This window comes from Schistocerca gregaria, unplaced genomic scaffold, assembly GCF_023897955.1.
Source record: "Schistocerca gregaria isolate iqSchGreg1 unplaced genomic scaffold, iqSchGreg1.2 ptg000229l, whole genome shotgun sequence".
NCBI classification, from domain to species: domain Eukaryota; kingdom Metazoa; phylum Arthropoda; class Insecta; order Orthoptera; family Acrididae; genus Schistocerca; species Schistocerca gregaria.
The window spans coordinates 2,349,439-2,356,536 of NW_026061748.1; positions in this window are offsets into that span (position 1 = coordinate 2,349,439).

The following is a 7,098-nucleotide window of genomic DNA, read 5'->3' on the forward strand; positions in this document are numbered from 1 at the left end:
GAGAGGTAGTACAATTCAAGTTTTAGATATGGATTATTGACTTTTTACCCTTGTATGGTGCCTTGGACATGAGCTACGAACTTAACATTTTGCATGAAAGGAGGACTAGCGGCTGCGTTGCACAGGAGAATGTGAAAAGTGTTCATATGTAGTAAAAACCTGAGAAATCCGTCCGTGTTCGTCATTTGTTATCGAATCGACTTAAAGCCAGATCGTCACATTGGCCGCTCTTCTCTCTGAAACGGTTGTACTTATCGTCTGCAAAGCTATGTCGCGTGCTGCGGTGTGCGGGGACACTAAAAGCACCATAGTAGAACACAGATGAATCTTCTTAGTTGATGCAATAGCCAGTAAGAAGTAGTACTATTCAAGTAATGGGTATCGATTATTGACTTTTTAGCTGGCTTTGGTGCCTTGGACATGAGCTAGGACATTAAGATTCTGCATGAAAGGAGGATTAGCAGCCGCGTTGCACGGGAGAATGTGAAAAGTGTTCATATGTACTAAAAACTTGAGAAATCCATCCGTTTTCGTCATTTGTTATCGAATCGACTTAAAGCCAGATCGTCACATTGGCCGCTCTTCTGTCTGAAACGATTACATTTATCGTCTGCAAAGCTATGTCGCGTGCTGCGGTATGCGGAGACACTAAAAGCACCATAGTAGAACACAGATGACGCTTCTAAGTTAATGTAATAGCCAGTAAGAAGTAGTACAATTTAAGTTTTAGGTATCGATTATTGACTTTTTACCCTTCTTTGCTGCCTTGGACATGAGCTAGGAACTTCAGATTTTGCATGAAAGGAGGACTAGCAGCCGCGTTGCACGAGAGATTGTGAAAAGTGTTCATATGTAGTAAAAACCTGAGAAATCCGTCCGTTTTCGTCATTTGTTATCGAATCGGCTTAAAGCCAGATCTACACATTGGCCGCCCTTCTCTCTGAAACGGTTGTACTTATCGTCTGCAAACCTATGTCGCGTGTTGCGGTATGCGCAGACACTGACCGCACCATAGTAGAACTCAGATGAAGCTTCTAAGTTGATGTAACAGCCAGTAAGAAGTAGTTCAAATCAAGTTTTAGGTATCGATTATAAACTTTTTACCCTTCTTCGGTGCCTTGGAAATGAGCTAGGAACTTAAGATTTTGCATGAAAGGAGTACTAGCAGTCGCATTGCACGGGAGAATGTGAAAAGTGTTCATATGTAGTAAAAACCTAAGAAATTCGACCGTTTCGTCATTTGTTATCGAATCGCCTTAAAGCCAGATCGTTACATTGGCCGCTCTTCTGTCTGAAACGATTACATTTATCGTCTGCAAAGCTATGTCGCGTGCTGCGGTATGTCGAGACACTAAAAGCACCATAGTAGAAAACAGATGAAGCTTCTAAGATGATGCAATAGCCAGTAAGAAGTAGTACAATTCAAGTTTAATGTACCGATTATTGACTTTTTACATTTCTTTGGTGCCTTGGACATGTTCTAGGAACTTAAGATTAGCAGGAAAGGAGGACTAGCAGCCGCGTTGCATGGGAGAATGTGAAAAGTGTTCATATGTAGTAAAAAGCTGAGAAATCCGTCCGTTTTCGTCATTTGTTATCGAATCGTCTTAAAGCCAGATCGTCACATTGGCCGCACTTCTGTCTGAAACGGTTACATTTATCGTCTGCAAAGCTATGTCGTGTGCTGCTGTATGCGGAGACACTAAAAGCACCATAGTAGAACACAGATGAAGCTCCTAAGTCGCTGTAATAGCCAGTGAGAAGTAGTACAATTCAAGTTTTAGTTACGGATTATTGACTTTTTACCCTTCTTTGGTGCCTTGGACATGAGCTAGGAACTTAACATTTTGCATGAAAGGAGGACTAGCGGCCGCGTTGCACGGGCGAATTTGAAAAGTGTTCATATGTAGTAAGAACCAGAGAAAACCTTCCGTGATCGTCATTTGTTATCGATTCGACTTAAAACCAGATCGTCACATTGGCCGCTCTTCTCTCTGAAACGGTTGTACTTATCGTCTGCAAAGCTATGTCGCGTGCTGCGGTATGTGGAGACACTAAAAGCACCATAGTAGAACAAAGATGACGCTTCTAAGTTGATGTAATATCCAGTAAGAAGTAGTACAATTGAAGTTTTAGGTACCGATTATTGCGTTGTTAGCTGGCTTTGGTGTCTTGGACATGAGCAAGGACTTTAAGATTCGGCATGAAAGGAGGACTAGCAGCCGAGTTGCACGGGAGAATGTGAAAAGTGTTCATATGTAGTAAAAACCTGAGAAATCCGTCCGTTTTCGTCATTTGTTATTGAACCGACTTAAAGCCAGATGGTCACATTGGCCGCTATTCTGTCTGAAACGGTTACATTTATCGTCTGCAAAGCTATGTCGCGTGCTGCGGTATGCGGAGACACTAAAAGCACCATAGTAGACCACAGATGAAGCTTCTAAGTTGATGTAATAGCCAGTAAGATGTAGTAGAATTCAAGTTTTAGGTATCGATTATTGACTTGTTAGCTGGCTTTGGTGCCTTGGACATGAGCTAGGACCTTAAGATTCTGCATGAAAGGAGGACTAGCAGCCGAGTTGCACGGGAGAATGTGAAAAGTGTTCATATGTAGTAAAAACTTGAGAAATCCGTCAGTTTTCGTCATTTGTTATCGAATCGACTTAAAGCCAGATCGTCACATTGGCCGCTCTTCTGTCTGAAACGATTACATTTATCGTCTGCAAAGCTAAGTCGCGTGCTGCGGTATGCGGAGACTCTAAAAGCACCATAGTAGAACACAGATGACGCTTCTAAGTTGATGTAATAGCTAGTAAGAAGTAGTACAATTCAAGTTTTAGGTATCGATTACTGACCTTTTACCCTTCTTTGGTGCCTTGGACAAGAGCTAGGATCTTAAGATTTTGCATGAAAGGAGGACTAGCAGCCGCGTGGCACGGGAGAAAGTGAAAAGAGTTCATCTGTAGTAAAAACCTGAGAAATACGTCCGTTTTCGTCATTTGTTATGGAATCGACTTAAAGCCAGATCGACACATTGGCCGCTCTTCTCTCTATAAAGGTTGTAACTATCGTCTGCAAAACTACGTCGCGTGCTGCGGCATGCGGAGACACTAAAAGCACCATAGTAGAACACAGATGAAGCTTCTAAGTTGATGTAATAGCCAGTAAGAAGTAGTGCAATTCAAATTTTAAGTATCGATTATTTGCTTTGTACCCTTCTTTGGTGCCTTGGACATGAGCTAGGAACTTAAGATTTTGCATGAAAGGAGGACTAGCCGCCGCGTTGCACGGGAGAATGTGAAAAGTGTTCATATGTAGTAAAAACCTAAGAAATCCGTCCGTTTCGTCATTTGTTATCGAAATGACTTAAAGCCACATTGTCACATTGGCCGCTCTTCTGTCTGAAACGCTTACATTTATCGTCTGCAAAGCTATGTCGCGTGCTGCGGTATGCGGAGACAGTAAAAGAACCATAGTAGAACACAGATGAAGCTCCTGAGTCGATGTAATAACCAGTGAGAGGTAGTACAATTCAAGTTTTAGATATGGATTATTGACTTTTTACCCTTGTTTGGTGCCTTGGACATGAGCTAGGAACTTAACATTTTGCATGAAAGTAGGACTAGCGGCTGCGTTGCACAGGCGAATGTGAAAAGTGTTCATATGTAGTAAAAACCTGAGAAAACCGTCCGTGTTCGTCATTTGTTATCGAATCGACTTAAAGCCAGATCGTCACATTGGCCGCTGTTCTCTCTGAAACGGTTGTACTTATCGTCTGCAAAGCTATGTCGCGTGCTGCGGTGTGCGGGGACACTAAAAGCACCATAGTAGAACACAGATGAATCTTCTTAGTTGATGCAATAGCCAGTAAGAAGTAGTACTATTCAAGTATTGGGTATCGATTATTGACTTTTTAGCTGGCTTTGGTGCCTTGGACATGACCTAGGACCTTAAGATTCTGCATGAAAGGAGGACTAGCAGCCGAGTTGCACGAGAGAATGTGAAAAGTGTTCATATGTAGTAAAAACCTGAGAAATCCGTCCGTTTTCGTCATTTGTTATTGAACCGACTTGAAGCCAGATGGTCACATTAGCCGCTCTTCTGTCTGAAACGGTTGTACTTATCGTCTGCAAAGCTATGTCGCGTGCTGCGGTGTGCGGGGACACTAAAAGCACCATAGTAGAACACAGATGAATCTTCTTAGTTGATGCAATAGCCAGTAAGAAGTAGTACTATTCAAGTAATGGGTATCGATTATTGACTTTTTAGCTGGCTTTGGTGCCTTGGACATGAGCTAGGACATTAAGATTCTGCATGAAAGGAGGATTAGCAGCCGCGTTGCACGGGAGAATGTGAAAAGTGTTCATATGTACTAAAAACTTGAGAAATCCATCCGTTTTCGTCATTTGTTATCGAATCGACTTAAAGCCAGATCGTCACATTGGCCGCTCTTCTGTCTGAAACGATTACATTTATCGTCTGCAAAGCTATGTCGCGTGCTGCGGTATGCGGAGACACTAAAAGCACCATAGTAGAACACAGATGACGCTTCTAAGTTAATGTAATAGCCAGTAAGAAGTAGTACAATTTAAGTTTTAGGTATCGATTATTGACTTTTTACCCTTCTTTGCTGCCTTGGACATGAGCTAGGAACTTCAGATTTTGCATGAAAGGAGGACTAGCAGCCGCGTTGCACGAGAGATTGTGAAAAGTGTTCATATGTAGTAAAAACCTGAGAAATCCGTCCGTTTTCGTCATTTGTTATCGAATCGGCTTAAAGCCAGATCTACACATTGGCCGCCCTTCTCTCTGAAACGGTTGTACTTATCGTCTGCAAACCTATGTCGCGTGTTGCGGTATGCGCAGACACTGACCGCACCATAGTAGAACTCAGATGAAGCTTCTAAGTTGATGTAACAGCCAGTAAGAAGTAGTTCAAATCAAGTTTTAGGTATCGATTATAAACTTTTTACCCTTCTTCGGTGCCTTGGAAATGAGCTAGGAACTTAAGATTTTGCATGAAAGGAGTACTAGCAGTCGCATTGCACGGGAGAATGTGAAAAGTGTTCATATGTAGTAAAAACCTAAGAAATTCGACCGTTTCGTCATTTGTTATCGAATCGCCTTAAAGCCAGATCGTTACATTGGCCGCTCTTCTGTCTGAAACGATTACATTTATCGTCTGCAAAGCTATGTCGCGTGCTGCGGTATGTCGAGACACTAAAAGCACCATAGTAGAAAACAGATGAAGCTTCTAAGATGATGCAATAGCCAGTAAGAAGTAGTACAATTCAAGTTTAATGTACCGATTATTGACTTTTTACATTTCTTTGGTGCCTTGGACATGTTCTAGGAACTTAAGATTAGCAGGAAAGGAGGACTAGCAGCCGCGTTGCATGGGAGAATGTGAAAAGTGTTCATATGTAGTAAAAAGCTGAGAAATCCGTCCGTTTTCGTCATTTGTTATCGAATCGTCTTAAAGCCAGATCGTCACATTGGCCGCACTTCTGTCTGAAACGGTTACATTTATCGTCTGCAAAGCTATGTCGTGTGCTGCTGTATGCGGAGACACTAAAAGCACCATAGTAGAACACAGATGAAGCTCCTAAGTCGCTGTAATAGCCAGTGAGAAGTAGTACAATTCAAGTTTTAGTTACGGATTATTGACTTTTTACCCTTCTTTGGTGCCTTGGACATGAGCTAGGAACTTAACATTTTGCATGAAAGGAGGACTAGCGGCCGCGTTGCACGGGCGAATTTGAAAAGTGTTCATATGTAGTAAGAACCAGAGAAAACCTTCCGTGATCGTCATTTGTTATCGATTCGACTTAAAACCAGATCGTCACATTGGCCGCTCTTCTCTCTGAAACGGTTGTACTTATCGTCTGCAAAGCTATGTCGCGTGCTGCGGTATGTGGAGACACTAAAAGCACCATAGTAGAACAAAGATGACGCTTCTAAGTTGATGTAATATCCAGTAAGAAGTAGTACAATTGAAGTTTTAGGTACCGATTATTGCGTTGTTAGCTGGCTTTGGTGTCTTGGACATGAGCAAGGACTTTAAGATTCGGCATGAAAGGAGGACTAGCAGCCGAGTTGCACGGGAGAATGTGAAAAGTGTTCATATGTAGTAAAAACCTGAGAAATCCGTCCGTTTTCGTCATTTGTTATTGAACCGACTTAAAGCCAGATGGTCACATTGGCCGCTATTCTGTCTGAAACGGTTACATTTATCGTCTGCAAAGCTATGTCGCGTGCTGCGGTATGCGGAGACACTAAAAGCACCATAGTAGACCACAGATGAAGCTTCTAAGTTGATGTAATAGCCAGTAAGATGTAGTAGAATTCAAGTTTTAGGTATCGATTATTGACTTGTTAGCTGGCTTTGGTGCCTTGGACATGAGCTAGGACCTTAAGATTCTGCATGAAAGGAGGACTAGCAGCCGAGTTGCACGGGAGAATGTGAAAAGTGTTCATATGTAGTAAAAACTTGAGAAATCCGTCAGTTTTCGTCATTTGTTATCGAATCGACTTAAAGCCAGATCGTCACATTGGCCGCTCTTCTGTCTGAAACGATTACATTTATCGTCTGCAAAGCTAAGTCGCGTGCTGCGGTATGCGGAGACTCTAAAAGCACCATAGTAGAACACAGATGACGCTTCTAAGTTGATGTAATAGCTAGTAAGAAGTAGTACAATTCAAGTTTTAGGTATCGATTACTGACCTTTTACCCTTCTTTGGTGCCTTGGACAAGAGCTAGGATCTTAAGATTTTGCATGAAAGGAGGACTAGCAGCCGCGTGGCACGGGAGAAAGTGAAAAGAGTTCATCTGTAGTAAAAACCTGAGAAATACGTCCGTTTTCGTCATTTGTTATGGAATCGACTTAAAGCCAGATCGACACATTGGCCGCTCTTCTCTCTATAAAGGTTGTAACTATCGTCTGCAAAACTACGTCGCGTGCTGCGGCATGCGGAGACACTAAAAGCACCATAGTAGAACACAGATGAAGCTTCTAAGTTGATGTAATAGCCAGTAAGAAGTAGTGCAATTCAAATTTTAAGTATCGATTATTTGCTTTGTACCCTTCTTTGGTGCCT